This window comes from Eretmochelys imbricata, chromosome 7 (assembly GCF_965152235.1).
Source record: "Eretmochelys imbricata isolate rEreImb1 chromosome 7, rEreImb1.hap1, whole genome shotgun sequence".
Classification (NCBI taxonomy): Eukaryota; Metazoa; Chordata; order Testudines; family Cheloniidae; genus Eretmochelys; species Eretmochelys imbricata.
In genome coordinates, this window is record NC_135578.1 from 81,134,729 (window position 1) to 81,155,628 (window position 20,900).

General features: G+C 42.1%; 1 protein-coding gene across 3 annotated transcripts in view; it reads right to left on the minus strand.

Moving 5' to 3' along the window:
- HERC4 (HECT and RLD domain containing E3 ubiquitin protein ligase 4) overlaps positions 1-2,054 on the minus strand; it is a 73,793-nt gene extending 71,739 nt beyond the window's left edge. The window contains exons 1-2 of one of the 3 annotated variants that reach the window (XR_013346642.1): positions 1,819-2,054; positions 245-345 (exon numbers count right to left, since the gene is read on the minus strand). The gene's annotated coding sequence lies outside the window, so the exon portion shown is untranslated. Of the gene's footprint in view, positions 1-244; positions 346-1,096; positions 1,369-1,818 lie in introns of those variants that run through there. The other 2 variants (XM_077821711.1, XM_077821712.1) reach the window with 2 other exon arrangements.
- Between the last annotated feature and the right edge of the window lie 18,846 nt (positions 2,055-20,900).

The following is a 20,900-nucleotide window of genomic DNA, read 5'->3' on the forward strand; positions in this document are numbered from 1 at the left end:
CCTCACACTTGGTAAGGCAACTCCCATCTTTTCATGTATTTATTCCTGCTCCTGTATTTTCCACTCCATGCATCTGATGAAGTAGGTTCTAGCCCACGAAAGCTTATGCCCAAATAAATTTGTTAGTCTCTAAGGTGCCACAAGGACCCCTTATTGTTTTTGCTGATACAGACAAACAGCTACCATTCTGAAACCTATCAGATAGAGATAGGTTACTCTATGGGAAAAGTAATTATTATCCTACCACATTCAGAAGAGGACGGTCAAAATGATGTTGGCTTGACTTGGGACATAGTTATAGCTCCATCACAGATCCACATACATGACTGCCATACAAGTTTCAACCTGTAACACAGAAGAATAGAAGAGATCTACAACTGTAGTGATCCAAGGTTTCCACAATCAAGTACTCTTCACAGCTGATGGGAAAGGGGAAAAAAAAAATCCATAAATTAACTTTTTAGCAGAACAGACTGCAGAACAATCAAATCTAAAAACATTAATTTAATGGAAAAAGGAATTCTAATATTTTCACTTAACTAGAAATTTAATTTAAACCCTAACTTCATTATTCTGCAGGAAAATATTTAAGAAATTTGGAGATTTTCAGTACCAAACAGTAGTGTTCTGCACTTCTGTTATGGTTCCAGCCAAGGATCTGAAAGACATTTTATTTTCTAGCAAGTAATCATGAATCTCCGTGCATTTTATTTTCAAGTCTGAGTCATTATTTATTGAGACGCCCACTAAAAACAGTGTGATACTGACAAGGAACAAATGGGAGTGATGAGGGAAGCAACCTCCTACTTTTTTAGAACAAGAAACAATGAGGGGGCCAAAGGAAGGGGCTGGAAAGTTCCAGTATGCTTTAGTGATTTATGTTTACTTGCTGTACACACAGTGAAAAACTATGAAAAACTATGGCATAAACCTAGCGGTTTCAAAGGCTACAGTATAGACTATAATTCTCCATTATTATTATTATTATTATTGTTGGCAACGTTCCGCATTTAAGGAAACACTGCCAAATTCTGAATCCCATTTTCAAACATCCCATGCAGAATAAATAATATTTAACATTTATCGTATACAGTACCTTTCAGCCTGAAAGATCCCAGGCTGCTTTACACTCAACGGATCAATGAAATGCACCTTTGCTGTCGATAAAACTCGGTGCACGCAAATTTTGGCCCGCTGATACCAACTCCTACTTGCCAAACAGCACCCCGGGGTCTTATAATGCTCGAACAGAGAAGTCTGGATCTTTCGGGTCTGTTCAAAACCACCCACCCATACAAACTGCGCCGCACCTCACGCCCCCACTCGCAGCACAAGGGAAGGAGCGGAACGCCAGCCACCGCCGGGGAGCGGGCCGCGGGCAGGGAAGCCGCGCTGGAGCATGGTCCCGCAAGCAGACAGGGGCAAGGGTTTAGAGCAATTTGGGGCGGCGAGTGAAGCTGGCTGGGCCCCGCCCACGGGCCGTACTGGGCCAGGCGCCGGCCGCGCGGAGCTCAGAAGGGGCGGGTGGCCGTCCCGCTCTGTGCGTGCCGCAGGGCAGGGCGCCGGTCCCACTGCGCTGTAACTACCGCCCCTAGGGCGCCGCAGGGCTCGGCCGCCGCCACCGCAGAACTCAGCCCCTGCCCCTCCCGCCAGGGCCGGCACTGGGCCCACACGCCAGCCCGGCGCCCGACCCTCACAGAGCGGAGCCCGGTCCCAACCGCCAGGCCGGCCCGGCCCCGCCCCGCCCCGCAGCGCCCCCTCGCCCCGGCGGCAGCGCCAGGCCCCGGCTAACGAGCCTCACGCCCCGGTGGAACTCACCGAAGGGCCGGGGAGAGCCCCGAGAGAGGGGATCCTGCTCCGGCGAGGCAGCGAGGAGGGAGCACCACGAAGAAGTGACAGGCCTCTAGCACCGCGGGTCCGGCTAGGCTTCCGCACTGCGCAGGCGCCGCGCCCCGCGTGTGCAGGCGGGATCTGCTCCCGCTTCCCGCCCCCAGTCAGCGGGGCGAGCACGGAGAGACTCTGCTCAGACCGGCCTCGCCGCTTCCACTCGGGGCAAGGACTCCCTCTCCCCCTCAGCTTCCGGTGCCAGGCCCTGCCCCGCACAGAAAGAGCGACCCCGGAGCGGAGTTTGCAGCGTTGGCCTTTTGAATAAATAGCTGCTGGTAAAGTGAGCAACCTGTATCCGGAAATCATCGAGGCGCTCCCCCGGAGGGAGCCCCCCAGCACCTCAGGGACTGCCTCTTCCTCGAGCCCCCGATACTCACTTGCACTGGGCGCTGTCAGTATCCGGCTGTCAAACGATTTTACCTTCGAACAACGGTTTGTTCATCAAAAAGAAAAGGAGGACTTGTGGCACCTTAGAGATTAACCAATTTATTTGAGCATAAGCCTTCGTGAGCTACAGCTCACTTCATCGGATGCATACCGTGGAAAATATGGAAGATGTTTTTATACACACAAACCATGAAAAAATGGGTGTTAATCACTACAAGTGCTGGAAATGGCCCACATTGTAAGGAGAGTGATCACTTTACATAAGCTATTACCAGCAGGAGAGTGGGGTGGGGGGAGAGAAAACCTTTTGTAGTGATAAACACCCATTTTTTCATGGTTTGTGTGTATAAAAACATCTGTATTTTCCACAGTATGCATCCGATGAAGTGAGCTGTAGCTCACGAAAGCTTATGCTCAAATAAATTGGTTAGTCTCTAAGGTGCCACAAGTCCTCCTTTTCTTTTTGCGAATACAGACTAACACGGCTGCTACTCTGAAACCGTTTGTTCATCGTGTTCAGGCTCAGTGAAAGTGGACAAGGGGAGGTAGAAGACGGGATCCTGGTGAATGTCCCAGACCTGGGATTGCTCCATGTTTAAGATACACTATCCAGTGTCAACTGATTGTCATGATTAGAGAGAAACGTGTAGTCAGGCTGACGTAAAATCGCCCTGTGTCAAGACTTATTTAAAGATGCTATTGAGGTAGATAACAGTAGAAGCGCATGAAAATAAACAGCATCAGATGTACTACACTATATCCTATGATTTTCAAAGTATGTGTCAACATGGAAGCAAATACTCACTGGACTCAAATGAACTTTGCCCCATGACACTAGATGCTCTAAAGAAAAGGTTGAAATTGCCCAGATTACAGAGGAAAATAACTGATATAGTTAGATAACCATATAACTATCAATATTAAGTAATGCTGTGTTATTTGGCTTATATTAAATTAAAATTAACTTATTGTCAATTTCCTGTACTGTTGTTTGGGAGAGAAGCAGCAGAAACATCACAGAGGTTCATAGAAAAGGCAGCAAGGGAGCCCTAGACGCCAGAAAAGAAGGCCTGGAAATGAAGCCTTGTGAGAAAGCAAGGATAGGGAACTTTGGGGCAGAATGCTGTTTGGAAAGAGGCTTGAAGCTGTGAGTAAAGAAACTGCACCCTGTTTGATTCATACTGTGTTCTGGGAAACAGGACTTTGTGTACTTTCTTTATAAATAAACAGGATTGCATACAAGAAATATCTATCATCAGTTTCTCCTCCTAATAGAAACAATCTGCAAGCCCCTGAATATTGGCTAGCCACTCATGCCCAGAGGTGTAATACTGGTGGAAATCATTAGAAATCAGGCTTTTCTGATTTTCACCAAAATCAGTAGCGTTCTTTAATCTTTCCTGTGAGTTGGGCTGAGCAAGGGGCCTGGCCACAGTGGGAGCAAGGACCTGGCTGGGTGTACAATTTGGCCTACATAAGCAATGAAGTACGTTTGTGGTCCTCTAGTATAAATATTAAAATGAATCCATCCCCTGAATCACAGTGTATTGGTAGCACTATAGCTTTCAGCAATTTCTTCCAAGATCCATTAAGCCAGGCTGCAATATGTAGTGTCAGATCCTTTCAGGCTTGCCAGTTGCAGCTCAGCATTTTACAAAGCCAGCTATAATTTGCTGCCCTAGATGGGATCCCCCACAGTGAGTATCATATAAAGGTCTGTGGTGCAGGTAAGGAAACCCTTTCTACTTCCCTTGACCTAGGAGGTCAAGATCGAGTTAAATATTAAAAATAATTAGTAATCTATTTAATAATCCTCAGATAAATATCTATCTTGTACATAATTTAACTCTCTGGTTTTGAAAGATGATGCAACACATTTTTCCAATAGGTTATACAATCTGTGAACATGTATGTATAAATATACAGGTGTTAAATTAGCCTAAAGAGAATTCCTCTATTGTCCCCTGCATGCAATAGGAAGAGAATTACAAGAATAACATTAAGAAAAGACAACAGGTCAGACTAATTTCATACCAATATCTATTTTGGTATGCAAAATCTATTACAAATCAAACAGACAATTTACTCTTTGAGTTGAGGTGATGATCCACCATCGGCTATGATGGGCCATGACCATGTCTCAACAGTTCTCAGATATCTCAGAGCAGGCAACAGGGGTCACCATGGTAAACACCTCCCCCCAGTGCATTTGGTCTATGGAGAAGTTCTAGAATGAGAGTATGACAATGCTTTGGTTGTCCAATGAGTTCTGTTTGTTTTACTATCTGATAATCAACCACAAAACATAAAGCCCTAGGCTTATGTCATTAATATGCTAAAAGAAGTAAAGTGAGATGGAGACACTTTCACAGGCACTTTCACAGGCATCAATGTCTTAAAGTTAAATAATAGATTTCTTAAATGGTTTGCATATACAAGGTTTGTGCATTTAAAAGAGTCCTTGGAAATGGACAAAAGATCTTTCAAGTGCACCCAATATGCATCCATGCAAATTAGGAGAATAAAAACAGGGGAAAAATTAAACAAGTTTGTTTAATGATCTTAAACAAATATATTGTGACCTGAAAATACATTTATAATTGTAAACTGATTTCTAAACTGGGGGATGAAGTTAATGTGAATGAATTACTTTTAATGCCTGGGCACACAAACCCTCTGCGAACTATAAAAGGAGAGTGTCTTCAGTTATATAGGGAAATATAATGGGATTTGTCACTGGATTTAAGGCTTGTCTACGGCCCAAAGAAGTTGCATCAGGTTAACTAAAGGTGTCATGTTGCACCAGTTTAGTTAAACAGTGCCACTTTGTGTATAAACACTCATATCAATTTAAACATGACTTACAGCAGTTTAGCTTGCCCCTGTTATTTAAACTGATGTAAAAGTGTTCATACACATACGTGATCCTAACAGCCCCTTATGACAGTTGACAAAGGGCACACTCAACACACTGTTGTCAGAATATTTTGCCGAATAGTGTCTTGTAAAGTATCATATGACAACTGGTGACACACTCGTCATGAATATCATTGCATGATGTATGTACGGGTTATTTTTTAGACTCATGTGTGCTGGAAATATGTTGTTAAAATATATATTGGAGCCAGTAGATAAACTAGCCTGCCTTAGACAAAGAAATGTGGATTTTACCTATCTGCCTGGCTTGATTACAGGCAGAGAACAATGAAAGTACATTTACATATGAGGTAAATAAAGCAATCAAACTAACAAGTGGCAAAGGAAACAGTATCAGGGCTCAGGGCTCATGGCTGAGCACATGTGGGGGGTGTCTTCCTGGCTCTTGAGACAAAAACAATGGACTTCAGGAAGTATAAGGGGAGCAAAAATTCATTCTAGTTATCTGTCACTTTGGGGGAAAGGAGACAGAACCTTCTGATTCTGTGAACATTGGATCTTCCTGCTGCAAGAACTGGCAATGCTGGTATCTTAATGTCAGTGAGAAAGCCGTTTAGGAAAAGACTGTAGCTGCTAAAGTTAAGGCTTGGAGACTAGAAAGTATATTTTGTTTGTAACTATAAGTGTCCTTTTCTCTTGCTTAATATTTAAATTATGTTCTTTATTAATAAACTTATTCTTAATTTCACAGTAAACCATCTCAGTGTTGTTATACTGAATTAAAGTGAGAGTCCTCAACTACACTAACAGGCTATCTCTTTGGAGGCAGCAAACTTAATAATTTCTGTGAGTGTCCAGTCAGAGGGATGTCTCTGGAGAACTGGGGTTCATTAATTGTTACCAGCAAGGCAAGGTTAAAATTGGCAGACTCTGAAGGAGTTTGCTGGCAAGGCCAACAGGACTGGTGTGGCAGGGAGTGACACACAGTTGAAGCCCCAGCAAAGATCACTTTTCCTGAGGCAGAAAGGTAACACTTATGGTTCTGGGTACACTGAGGAGAGTACCACAACACAGTTGCACCAGTTTCATGAAACTGGTTCAATATCACACCTTTAGTTAAACCAGTGCAACTGTGTGTGTGGACAAGGCCTGAGAGACTTTTGGGGACATGAAAATCTGACTGGAGAACAGGCGCACCTTCCTGGGATACTGAAAAGACAGTTGACTTTATAAATGTCAGGCTTTAGTTTTCAGCCTGTGTGATCGATATCACAATTAACTAAACCAAGAGGCTGTTTAACTACACTTTAAGCAATGTTTGCCTAGTTATGTTTATATTCTGGTTAACCTTTATTTTGTGATGTTATCTATACTGGCTGTATACACTGTTGGTGAGCATAAGCAGTGTTAGGAGCCCTGGAGAAGAAACCTGAGCTCTGAAGACAAAAGAGGCTGTCAGGAAAGAAAATGTCCCAAGCACCAGTTCATGGGAAAGGGATAGCAATCTCTTCCCCATAAGGTTCTGTGAAAAAGATTATTGTGGTCAGTATGAGCACAAGGAGATCCTAAAGACCTAAGGGATGTGAGGCCAGATTACAGGGAATCTGATGACAGCGAAAAATACTGGAGTTGATCTGAGCCAACAAAGATTGGGCTTGGCCTTCAGTTTGGGGAATGAGATATAGAGAAGGTGGACTGGACATCAGTGAACCCCTTTGCGTCTGTGTAATTTCCCCAACAGGCAAGAACTGATTTATAGATCTGCTGTCTGAGTAATTGGTAGAAGGTCTATGGTACTGAAATACCAATTTACATAAATCTATTTTATGATGTATCTTACGTAGTGAATATATTACTTGTAATTAAAAGTATAAAGTTGGGCATATAGTCTAATTTGAGCCACCCTAGGGACACACAATCAAAAAAGTGAAAGAGGGATCCAGGCAACCCATTTTGTACTTATGAGATAACGGAAGTGTGTGTTGATGGAATCATAGTTATTCAGGAAAGTCTATCAGACAATATGTGTTATGAACCCACCCAGTACTTGTAGGAGGTATCAGTGGTAGGGAAGATGAGGAATAAATGCTCAAAAATTGTCTGGATTTGGCAAATGTGTTATGTTAGTCAGTCACAATGCAATTAACCAGCTCAGTAAATGCATTCCATGGAAATATTCTGTATTCTGTCTTTGAGCCAATTGACTGCAAAGAGATCTAAAAACCTACCGTGGAAACAAATGCTGCTACCGTAATTGTACATTATTATGTTGTCATATTTCCAAATCAGCAATCATAAATTAATCCTAATAAAAATAAATTCTCAAGGGCTGTATCACACTTTATTTCCACAGGTGGAGGGGACTCAGCTCTAATGCATCTCCCCTCAGGTGCAGAAGTGGGAAGAGACTCAGCTTTATGCATTTTCCCCTTTCTCATGATCCATGGAAGTCTCTCTACAGAACTATAAAGGTAGGTAGAAGGTCAGGCCAAGACCGCAGAAATGGAAGTAGAAGGTAAAATTAGATTTTTTCACATCATAAGTTATCATTAATTTCCATTTGCCTGAGCTACTACGCAGTAGCAGGAGGTAGCGTGTAAGCCAGGGGTGGGCAAACTTTTTGGCCCGAGGACCACATCTGGGTATGGAAATTGTATGGCGGGCCATGAATGCTCACGAAATTGGGGGTTGGGGTGCAGGAGGGTTACGGGTACAGGCACTGGGGTGGGGCTGGAGAATAAGGGGTTTGGAGGGCGGGAGGGGGATCAGGGCTGAGATAGGGGGTTGGGGCATGAGAGTGGGTCGGGGGGCAGGCTCCGGGCAGTGCTTACCTCAAGCAGCTCCCAGAAACAGAGGCATGTCCCCACTCTGGCTCCTATGCAGAGGTGCAGCCAGGCGTCTCTGCACATTGCCCTGTCCATAGGCGCTGCCCCTGCAGCTCCCATTGGCTGTGGTTCCTAGCCAATGGGAGCTGCGGGGGCTGCGCTTGGGGCGGGGGCAGCATGAGGAGCTGCCTGGCTGCCCCTCCATGAAGGAGCCGGGGAGAGAACAAGCCACGGCTTCCGGGAGCTGTGAGGAGTGGGGCAAGACCCCGACCCCGCTTCCTGGATGGAGCACCGGAGTGGGGCAAGCCCTAGACCCTGCTTCCCAGCAGGAACCTGGAGGGCCAGATGTGGTCCCCGGGCCGTAGTTTGCCCATCCCTGGTGTAAACTCTGGGCTTCCATGGATCTCCAGAGAGCTCTAGGATCTGGGGAGAGCGATAGATTTAGGAGGCTCAGTCCACAGTCAGTTCCAAAAGGGCAGAATTATACCCTGTTAATGGGATTACTTGGAGAAAATTCTGCAAGTGGAAATAGACAGAGTGTTTTTTATACCTAAGTTGTTTTTTCTCACATTTAAGGGACAATTTGGCCTCCAGTTAATCACATAGCTCTGAGCTTGCAAATTTAGTTTGAGAGTGCTAAAAATAATCTTCTGTTATACTAAACAGATATATCAACTGCATTTTCAGTGGAAGCAACAAAGTGTTCAGGTGATATATTGTTACTGAGCATAAATACTCCTTGTTTTTGTAGGATTTGCTTGGTAAACTCCATGGAACTGATGGTCTCTTCCTCTTATGTAGGCAGATGGAAGAAAAACCCACTGCAACTAAGATTAGGGGCATGGAATGAGGGAACAGTGTCTCTAAAGCAAATTTTCTTTCCCAGAAGTCTGAAAAATCTCTCGTTAGCAGGTCTATGCTTCAGGGCTCTGTGAGTAAGGCCAGCATACAGGTACACTTTACAGCAGCCTTTCTCAAACTATTGGGGAAGACTCCACTGGTGGGATTTGACACTTTTGTTTTGCTTTTTTATGTAAGGTCTAAAAAAATAAGAAAACAGAAAATATAAATCAGTGTATGGTCTTTTCTCGTCAATATTCTTGTTCCAGCCCCAACTAAAATCTCCCTCATGCATCCAGCCAGGCAGGGACTCAGCAGGTTTTCTCTAGCAGTGAGGGTTCCTCTGGTTTTAGTATTGAGGGTTAAAACTAAAAAGATGCAGTTCATTTGTAAAGAAAATTATATATTGACAAATTTGATTAAGGCCACAATGATTTAGCACTTTCATGGTGACAATGATATAGGTGTCTCATTTTAAAAAAAGTGTGACTGATTCACATTTACCATTCTCAGTATTCTAAAACTGGAAGTATTTACTCAGATGAAATATATATATTTTGTCTATTCATCATGTTCTCATTTTCTGTATTGCTGGTTTTAGTCAAGTTTCTTTTGCTTCAGTACAATATCTGAGAGCACCAGAATATTAAATGTAAAGAATCACAATGTGAAGTAGATTTTAAATATTAACACTCACATGTAATATGACCTCTGACCAGTGTGTGGTGATGTATACATGTATTTGAAGATAACGGATCATATTATTACCGTTGGTATAATTCCTGAAAGGAAAAATATTTCCCTGTAATTTGCTTAAATGTGCTGAAAAAGGAGGAGTTGGGTATGAAAATACATTAACTAATTTATCCCAAAATGTCACATCTCTTTTTCAATACATGTAATTGTTCATTAAACAGAAATTATAATTTAATGCTGGTATATCCCACAATTTCCATGTAATGTGCCATCAGGAAATATGAGTAAGTAATGATTCGGAGGTAGATTTAAACAAAATCAAAATCAAAGCAATATTTTGAGTTTGTCTCACTTGTTATCTTGGGAGATTTTCCTTTCTTGGGCCTTACAGTTCAACACTTCTTGCTCAATGGCAATTTTGCATGAGTAATAAGCAGTTGGACTCAATACGACCCTATATTATTAGCCCTTTCAGAGGCATTCTTCCACAACCTCTTTGTCAAATTTCACTTTTGCAAGCAGAGGAGATTAAAAGCCCTAAGAGCCTTTGCTGGAAGACAAGTAGCATCATACCCTCTTTTCTTCAGGTCTTGTGGAAGCCCATTTGTTGGGCTGGGATCCATACATGGTGAGAGGCTAGGGGATATGCACTCTCTCCCCTGCAGGAAATCCTTGGTTAGTGGATTTATTGTATTCTACAGTGTGGAGTCACTCTGCATTATGGAACCTCTCAGAAGGGTGGTTCAAGGATGGTGCTTCAATAGGCAGGAGAACCTTTAGCAGCATGGTTTTTACACAACCATTGATGCTGCAAAGCTTGAGGGAGCCAGGTAGAGCCAGATGGGAGCTTGTAGGTACCCGCCTCTGAGCCCATGGCCCTGCCCTCTGATATATCTCTAGGATGACTGGACCAACACTGTTGTTTACTGCACAGAGGGCAAATTCACCTCCCCCCATAGGAGCAATCTGGTGGAAATTGCAATGGGAATCTCACAGAATTTTCTGTCCTCTGTATGAGTTTTCCTCAATGGAGAACAACTGGGGCCTCTAGATCTGTTTAACCAGCTCTGAATGACATTTTTTACACAAATGTAGTGCCCATCTTTAAAAAAGGGAAGAAGGAGGATCCTGGGAACTACATGCCAGTCAGCCTCACCTCAGTCCCTGGAAAAATCATGGAGCAGGTCCTCAAAGAATCAATTCTGAAGCACTTAGAGAAGAGGAAAGTGATCAGGAACAGTCAGCATGGATTCACCAAGGGCAAGTCATGCCTGACTAATCTAATTGCCTTCTTTGATTTGCCTTCTTTGCTCTGTGAATGAGGGGAAAGCGGTGGACATGTTGTTCCTTGACTTTAGCAAAGCTTTTGACACGGTCTCCCACAGTATTCTTGCCAGCAAGTTAAAGAAGTATGGGCTGGATGAATGGACTATAAGTTGGCTAGATTGTTGGGCTCAACGGGTAGTGATCAATGGCTCCAAGTCTAGTTGGCAGCCAGTATCAAGTGGAGTGCCCCAAGGGTTGGTCCTCGGGCCAGTTTTGTTCAATATCTTCATAAATGATCTGGAGGATGGTGTGGATTGCACCCTCAGCAAATTTGCAGATGACACTATACTGGGAGGAGAGGTAGATACACTGGAGGGTAGGGATAGGATACAGAGGGCCCTAGACAAATTAGAGGATTGGGCCAAAAGAAATCTGATGAGGTTCAACAAGGACAAGTGCAGAGTCCTGCACTTAGGACGGAAGAATCCCATGCACCGCTACAGACTAGGGACCGAATGGCTTGGCAGCAGTTCTGCAGAAGGACCTAGGAGTTACAGTGGACGAGAAGCTGGATATGACTCAGCAGTGTGCTCTTGTTGCCAAGAAGGCCAATGGCATTTTGGGATGAATATGTAGGGGCATTGCCAGCAGATCGAGGGACGTATCGTTCCCTTCTATTCGACATTGGTGAGGCCTCATCTGGAGTACTGTGTTCGGTTTTGGGCCCCACACTACAAGAAGGATGTGGAAAAATTGGAAAGAGTCCAGCGGAGGGCAACAAAAATGATTAGGGGACTGGAACACATGACTTATGAGGAGAGGCTGAGGGAACTGGGATTCTATAGTCTGCGGAAGAGAAGAATGAGGGGGGATTTGATATCTGCTTTGAACTACCTGAAAGGGGGTTCCAAAGAGGATGGCTCTAGACTGTTCTCAGTGGTAGCTGATGACAGAACAAGGAGTAATGGTCTCAAGTTGCAGTGGGGGAGGTTTAGGTTGGATATTAGGAAAAACTTTTTCACTAGGAGGGTGGTGAAACACTGGAATGCATTACCTAGGGAGGTGGTGGAATCTCCTTCCTTAGAAGTTTTTAAGGTCAGGCTTGACATCCCTGGCTGGGATGATTTAGTTGGGGATTGGTCCTGCTTTGAGCAGGGGGTTGGACTAGATGACCTCCTGAGGTCCCTTCCAACCCTGATATTCTATGATTCTGTGACATATAATCAGGGCTGGGACAGGGGTGCGGGCTCCGGCTGGGTGCTGTTTACCCTGTTCCCGGCCAATGGAACTGTGGGGGCAGAGCCTGCAGGCAAGGGCAGCACGCAGAGACCCTCCTGCCCCTCCCCCACAGGAGCCGCTGCTGGACATGCCAGCTGCTTCCGGGAGCAGCACAGGGCCAGGACAGGCAGGGAGCCTGCCTTAGCCCCACTGCACTGCTGGACTGTTAGCAGCCAATCTCCTGCTTTGGCTGCAGGAGGATTGGTAACCCTATTGTGATCAACTGGTCTGCGATCTACTGGTTGGTGACCACTGCCCTGTTGTAAGAATGTTTCAATTATATTAATGGGGCAATAGGCTAAGTGCTAAAGAAATGCCAGAAAATTTCCATACACTAGTTTTTGACCCAAATCTTTGTATCCAGAGTGTCTTAAGTGTTGGATAATAGAACAGCAATCCTAGTGTAATTAAAATGTTCTCTTGATTACTTCTTTAAGGATGAAATACTGATCTTTAATGCTTTAGATACATTGCTCTAGAAATCTTATATCAATAACTGAGTCATTTCTGTCCTACAGAGGCTAATTTGAGAACACAAATCTTAGCTTATAAAATAGCAGCTCCAAGTAGTGCCACATGCTGCTGATTCTGACATGACACCATGTCTTTCCATGGCAGGATGATGAAGCACCCTAAAATTAGCCTCCTTACTACTTCGTAAAGAGCAACCAGGGAGGCAGCAGCCTGCACTAAGACAAGCAAAGAAGCACAGGACAGGAAGGACACTGTACTGAGGCTCGCTCACACACAGGCAGGTCACATCACTTCATGGTGAGTAGAGTTGGCTTTTTGATAAATTTCTGTGCTGGATTGTTTTAGTGTAATTAATTATCCTAAAATGTTCTAAGGAGGAGCTAGGTTCTCTCATTGTGAAAGCAGAAGGAAAGGTCTGAATGTGAACCCAGAAGGGAGGAGTCTGTTCTCCCAGGGATTGGGGCAAGGAGGAGGGAGAGTCTCACGGAAAAGCAAAAGGGATGGATTTCTTCTCTCAGGGGGGTGGGGCTGAACTGCAAGAGTTAACAGGCTGGAGGGCTGCACTGGATGAGACAAGACGGGAGATTATGGGAAGTAAATAATGCTTGTGTGGAAACTGGAGACACCCCTTCTCTCCCACTTCCCAGGCTGACTTTTTTCTAACACTCTCCCACCCAGCAAAACATTTTCCAGGAGATAAAGTCTGTATTTCTACAAGGAGTACTCAGTTGGAGAGAGAGGATTCTCTGTGAAAGTAGGAAGGTGTGTATCTGGTGAGTAGGGGGGCAGCAACGCAGAGTGGTAGAGAGAGAATTGAAGTAAATAGTGGGGTCGCTGCACCAGGAAGAGGTTTGGAGCTGGGGAGCATCTGACCAGTGGGAGCAGCCCTGGACCTGCAAGTGGGGAAGAAAATCCAGGAGGTAATGTTTGACTACAAGAGGGCAGGATGGACACAGGGTGACATGGGTGCTGGACTGGTTGACGGTAAAAGAAGGAAGCACAGAGTGTGAGGGTTCAAGATAGTCCTAGGAGGTGGGGATCTCAGCCCCTAGGTAACTAATAGCTTCAGACCTTCTGCCCAGGTGGTTATTGGACATGCTAATTCATTCCTCTATTCCTGTAATAATAGGCAGGGGAGAAAAGGCAGAAAGAAAGTAAGTAGGAGGAACAAAATATTTAAATTCAGTCCCATTGGTTTTTCCTGTAGTTAACTCTCAAAAAGATGGGATGTCTGCCAACAAGGAATCTATCTATCTAGTCTTCTGTTCATTCTGATTAGTGCAGGGTTGATGGTCAATAAAGTTTCCCACCTTTCATGATTAAATTAAGGACAAGGCCCCGGACTTTGCATGTACCACTCAAACCTAGTAAGAACTATTTTGGTATAATTGGCACCACCCCGGAATATAGAATTATAGATATAAATTGCCGGAAGGCATCTTGAGAGGTCATCTAGTCCAACCCCTGTGCTGAGACAGGACCAAATATACCTAAACCAGGATTGTCTAGCCTGTTCTTAAAAGCCTCCAGTGATGAGGACTGCACAATCTCCCTTGGTAACTTAAATCTCCCTTAGTATCGATTACACCCATTACTTTTTGTCCTACCTTCAGTGGACATGGAGAACAATTGATTACCATCTTCTTTATAACAGTTCTTCATATATTTGAAAACTGTTATCAGGTCCACCCTCAGTCATCTTTCCCAAAATTGCTCCAGCTGGTTCCTTAAGTATCCTAGGTTGAATTTCATCAGGTCTAATATGAATATATCTAACTTATCTCAATAGTCTTTAAGCTGTTCTTTCCGTATTCTGGCTTGTGTTCCTTCCCCCTTATTGTTAATATTAATTGTGTTAAGCATCTGGTCAAAATTAACCTTGTTAGTGAAGACTGAAGCAAAATAGGCATTAAACACTTCATCCTTCATGGTGTTGTCCGTTATTAGCTCTCTTTCTCTGCTAAGTAGTGGATCTTCACTTTGTCTTTCTCTTGCTCCTAATGTACTTATAGAACCTCTTTAATTCCCTTTTATGTCCCTTGCCAGGTGTAATTCATTTTGTGCCTCAGACTTTCTGATTTTGTCCTTACATTCTTGTGCTATTGTTTTGTACTCATCTTTAGCAATTTGTCCATATTTTGTAGGATTCCTTTTTGATTTTCAGGTAATTAAAGAGCTCCTGATACAGCCATATTGGTCTCTTGCTATTCTTCCTATCTTTCCTTTGCACTGGAATAGTTTGCTGTTGTGCTTTTAATACTGTCTCCTTGAGAAACTGGCAACTCACCTGAACTCCTTTTCCCTTCAATTTGCTTCCCATGGGCACTTACCTACCAGTTCTCTGAGTTTGTCTCCTTTTTGACATCCTATGTCCTTATTCTGCTGCTCTAACTCCTTCATTTACTTAGAAACATGACATCTGTCATTTCACTACCACTTTCACCCACATTGCCTTCCACCTTCAGACTCACAACCAATTCTTCCATTAGTCAGAATCAAATCTAAAACGGCTGCTTCCCTGGTTACTTCCTCCACCTTCTGAAATGAAAAGTTGTTCCCAATACATATCAATAACATACTGGACATTTTGGGCTTAGACATATTGCTTTTCTAACAGGTGTCTGGGTAGTTAAAGTCCCCCCAATACTACCAGGTCTTGTGTTTTATGTATTTCTGTTTTGTTCTAGAAATGCTTCATCCACCTCCTCTTCCTGATTTAGTGGTCTATAGTAGACTCCTACAATGATGTCACCCCTCTTTTCCCCCTTCACCCAGAGACTTTCAACTGGTGTGCGTCTCACCTCCTTCTGGACCTTAGAAAAAGCATATAAATTCTTGATGTTCAATGCAACACCTCCTCCCTTTTTTTCCTGCCTCTCCTTTCTGAACAAGCTGTACCCCTCTGTAGCGATATTGCAATCATAAGATTCATCCTACTGTGTCTTGGTGATACAATTAAGTCATAATTTAGTTATGTACTAAGACTTCCAGTTCTTTCTGTTCATTCCCATAGTCCTTGCATTTCTGTGTAGACATCTAAGATGTTGATCAGATTCCCCCATTGTATTCCATCTTGTTGCTCCTATGACCCTATTGGTAGAACATGGACTGAAAGGGAATTATCAAGGATGTAGTGCGGCTCTGCTGTTTGCATCTGGTCTAAACACAGGAGATTTCCCACTCCAGAAATTAACTGAATGCAGTGTTCATGTTGGCCGAGAGTCCTGGGATTAAAAGGAGAATAGGACCATTTTTGGCCTACAGATCATGAGGAGCACCACAGTCTATATGTGAGCAGATGGGAGTTTTGACTCCTCTTTGAACTTTTACTCTTAATTTCCTTCATTTTCCGTGATTAAAATCTCAACCTTACCACTGTACTGGTGTATTTTTTGTATAATTTACTTTGATTTAGGGGGGAAATTTGAGGTTATGTGATAAATCCAACCAGAACCACAGGGGAAAATTTGTAGAAAATGGAATCACAACTACCATCTACAGCACAAAATGTACACAGCTATTCCACTGACTCCTTATGTCACTGGAAGTCTCATATCTAAATACTCATGAAGTTTAACCTTAGGAGATTGGAATGGCTGCAAGCTAGCGATCTTTTTTCTCCCTGTTCATTAAAACAAGAATTATGCAAGAGTGGTGACAATTTTTGTTGTTGATTTTTCACGTCAAATTCAGGTGATTTGAGGCTTCCTACATTTTATTTTTCTGGAAAATCTTGACAATGTTTCTTTCAAAATGTGAAAATAGAAAAAGCTACATCAACTCAATATTTCACGTTTGCAGAAATACAAGTCAAAGCCATTCTATATATCACTTTCAAACAGCAGCAGTAGAGCAGTTTTCTTTGGCAAACCCCCATCATCTGTACTTGGTGTCTTCTTATTCGACAGGGAGGAAAGTATCAGTGGCTTACTCCAATCTCCACCAAGGAGCTACCAAGCATGATCACTGATCCCTAATTTAGAATTCCGTCTCCCCACCACACACACTTTGCAGCACAGACAACACAGAGCTGCTACCTGCTTCTTGACACGGATGTAAGCCTTTGTAAGCATGTTTTTGAGGAAAATCCTAGGACCCTGGAAATACAAGAGACACTAGATTTCTGACAGTCTCAGAGGAAAACCCACAAAATGCAGCCTCTCCCCACTGTGAAACTGAGTCATAACAGTTTCTGCTCTCCCTCCTGAATACCTGTGGCAGGCACAGCCAATCAATATACCAGAAGAAATACTATACAACCAATTTCAGCTTAAAACTCAACATTCTAAATATGCCACAAAAAATGCTTTGAGACTTAGATAGCCACCCAGACTTGCAAAAAATGTGTCCCCAACTTGACAATAATTTTCATAAATGTGAACATTTCCATACAGAAAATACTATATGATGATGAAATCAGGATAAACTCAAAAGTCAGACAAGACTGCTTATCAGATGTAAACATAATGAACCAAATTTATTTTTGGTATAATTCCACAGTTTTAAATACATGGGCTGAAACCAAGTGATATTTGGCCCTTTTGGCTGATTTTTGTAATAATAAATATTTTTGTAATAAATAATATTAGAAATTAGAGTTCCAATTCCTGAAAAATAGTCATTTTATGAACTTTATAAACCCAGTTGGCCTCCTGGTGGAGTTTGTAAATTGGCCTTTAAATAGTCAGTTCACGACCATTATAAGCCTAGTTGGCTTCTCCAATGAGTTTATAATAGCCAGGAGCATTGAAATAGTTGTTCATAACTATAATAATCTCCACTGGCTTCTGTGCAGCATTTATAATAGATGTGAACCTAGAAATAGCCTGTTTATAACCATTATAAACTCTGTCAACATGTCAAATTAGTTAATATTAGCTATGATCTCTGAATACAGAGTTCTTAAGAGTTATACTGTCTGCATATTTACACATAGAGTTTATGATAACCATTAACTTTTAAAAACATATTGCCTAACATAAGATTTAGTTAGAATTTTTAATTATAATGGACCAAATCTTGCAGTCTCCCCAATGTAGTCCTTACTATTCCATTGACTTCACTATGAGCTTTGACTGAGTAAGGACATCCATATTTAACCCAATAAGTCTAAAATACATTTTAATGATGATATTACGTTTTTTGATTATTTCTTCCAACCCCCTCTCAAAACAAACTTCCCCTTCTTAACCCCCTCGAAACAAATTAAAAGAAAAATCACTTGACAAATAGATTAAAGGATTCAAAATTTGTATAAAAAATAAGGCCATACATCTACATACTTTAGGTTCTTTAGGTTAAGATTAGAAATTTAAGGACGTTAGTAGATAAAGTGTTGTTATTGTAAAGTTTGTAGTCATATCTCACTTAAACATCAAAGGAGCATTATAGTTTGAAAGACACCCTAAACAATAGAAACTCTGGAGATTCAACCATAATACTTAATTCTATCCCCATATCTTTGCACATACAGTAATCAACATAAAAAGGGGAAAATCTGAGGGTATGTCTACACTACAGAGGCACAGCTTCACCACTGCGGCTGTGCTGCTATAGCATCATAGTATAAATGCTTCCTACATTGACAGAAGAGGTTTTTTTCATTGATGTAGTTAATCCACCTCTCCGAAAGGTGGTAGCTAGTTTGATGGAAGAATTCTTCTGTCAACCTAGCTACATTTACAGTGGAGGGGATAGGTCAACCTAATTACGTCGCTGTGACCCTAAGAGCATCCCAGTCCCAGAGGGCAAGAGGATCCGTGGTATCAGGTAATGAGTTTCAGCTGGCCTGATGAATTCAGTGTACCCCAACTCAATATAGTTATAATCTATATCTAAAAAGGTATCATGTAATATGTCATTGGAAAACTAACAACTCACTGATCATTAACATTGCTGTGTGATATATGTATACAGTATGTATTAAGAGTTACGGATATATGCTTGAATTATAACTAAAGTGTATTTATACCAGGCATATCAGGGGGAGTTAGTAAACAGGTCTGACCTAACAAGCGTGAGAGGAGACAGTTTAGAGGAACTTTATCTGGGCTATAAAGTTCTGAACCTCAAGCAATAAGCAATTGAATCAACTGATCGTATACAATATTTCTGTACTATAAAAGTGTATCCAGTGAGGTGTTTTGTGAAAGGCTCTAACACACGGGTGATTAATATCCCTGTGAATTGTATGTATTAACACTACATAAGAAATTATGGATATTCATTAATATTATGCTTTACAGTCTGTGACCAAAGGGAGAAACAGGTCTCTCCAAGATAGGAGGTAATATTACATCTATCTATCTGTCTCCAATAAAATTAAGCAAGTTGTTACCAGAAACAATGAAAGCCGCATTTACATTCAAATTAGCCGGGGGATGGCAAGACCACAGGAAGGGAAGAACAGCATGAGGTCATCCTGCCTCTTGAATAAAGGTCACTGAACTTTGAGAGATATAAGTAGAGACAGAAAGACATTTTGGCACCCATCATTAGACTGACAAAGAGCCAGAGCTCTTTCAAGCTAAGAAAGATGAGGCCTTCAACTAAGAGGGGGTTCAAGTATCTGGAAACTGAATATAGGTGAGAAACATGCTGAGGCAAAGATCTTTCACCTAGGAAGCCAACACCTTGTACTTCTGTGGAAGGTCCTGCCTGAGGGAAAGTCAGTCATGGCTGGAAAGAAGAATGACTGGTGAGAGAAACCATCCTGAACACAGCCTGTACCTTGCTAGATTAAGTTTTAGCCTTATAGATATGTTTTCACACATTTGCTTGTAACCATCTCTGCTTTTATTTCTTTTACTTGGCATCACTTAACCTATGTCCTATTGCTAATTATCTGGTTTTGTAAACCAACTCAGTGCTGTGTTTGAAGGAAAGGGTGTATTTACCTCAGTTAAGTTAATAAGCTGTAATGTACTTTAGTCTCTTTAAAGGAGCAAACAAATGCTATTTCTCTGCAGGCTCCAGGAGAGGGCTAGGCAGATGGTTTTGTGAAAATTCAGGACTGGGACTGTGTTGGGGTCACCCTTAAAATCGTAACGACGGCTGGTGGAAGCCAGGGTAGGGCTGTTGTGCTGTAGGCAGGCTGCTGGAATCAGACCTGCTGATCCAGGGAGCTACAGCACACAGATGCTCAGGGTATGACCTACACGTTTGTCAACTGAGTGCTGGTGTCCAGACTGTGAGCCACAGCAGCAGGGCATTTGAAGCACCCAGGGTTACAGGGGAGGTAATCATTTGTCTGGATTGTACCCTGAAACATGACAGTTGCACAGTGAAAGATCAATATTAATGCTCTCCACTCATAGGAAAGATTTTTCATGTATCCTATATATGTGTGACAAAGACTGTGGTCAAGATTTTCAAAAATGGGAATCTAAAACTAAGCTCCTTTAATCCATATTCAGGCTCATAAATACATCTGGCCTTAAATCACCACTGATAATCTAATTAGATGCCCACAATGACTTAACTAAACAGATGTTTTTTTCCTTGTATATTTTGGGGTCTGGAGTCTTCTAAAGGTCTTCCTCTTTTAAGCAAACAGACACAAGACATTTAAAAAATGCATCACAGGCATGCCAGACAATAAGAACATTAATTTTATAACAAGTATGATTGCACAAGGATTTAGTATACGTCACTGATGAACTAATCGGTCTAAAGTTAGTTTGTAAATTACACAGTTTGTCAGATAAGGCTATATTTTAAATGCTATGATATATCTTTTGATCCTTTGCTTTGGGTGAGTTGGTAGCTTATATATGTCAACTAAATGGCTCAGGAGGCTGAACTGTATATACAAAGCAACTGGATTAAATCTAATCATTAAAATATGCCGATTGTTTGGAGGGTTGTTTGAAATTTGTTGATGATGTCATGTCAGTTTCTAATAGAGGACATATATCCACAACATACATACACACAAATCACACTTGGTGCATATGTCATCTTTGTTGGGCTGCTCAGCATAGAGTGAATGGCTGACAAAAAGTTCTGTCTTCTACTATTCTTAAATGATTTCCCTCTGGTCAAAGTTATGGTACATTAGTGGGTACACTTACATTGGCACTCCGCACACAATGCTTGCTCTTGGATAAACAAAGAGCTTCAGTTACCATCAATTTTACACAAATTTGCACAACTTTTCACAAGTACTAAATTCATTTGAAAAGATATATTTAAAGAAGTTTCATTTTCACACTCTGAAAAGTTTGCCTGAAGTATTTTCTAAATTTTTATGTACTTTCTCAGTATTTTAAAGTGAATTCTGACTATATCATCATCATCCAAAAAAAAAAAGTAGTGTCTCATAACAAAATTTTCAGTTTCTTCTTGAAGAGTCGTCAATAACTAGAAGGT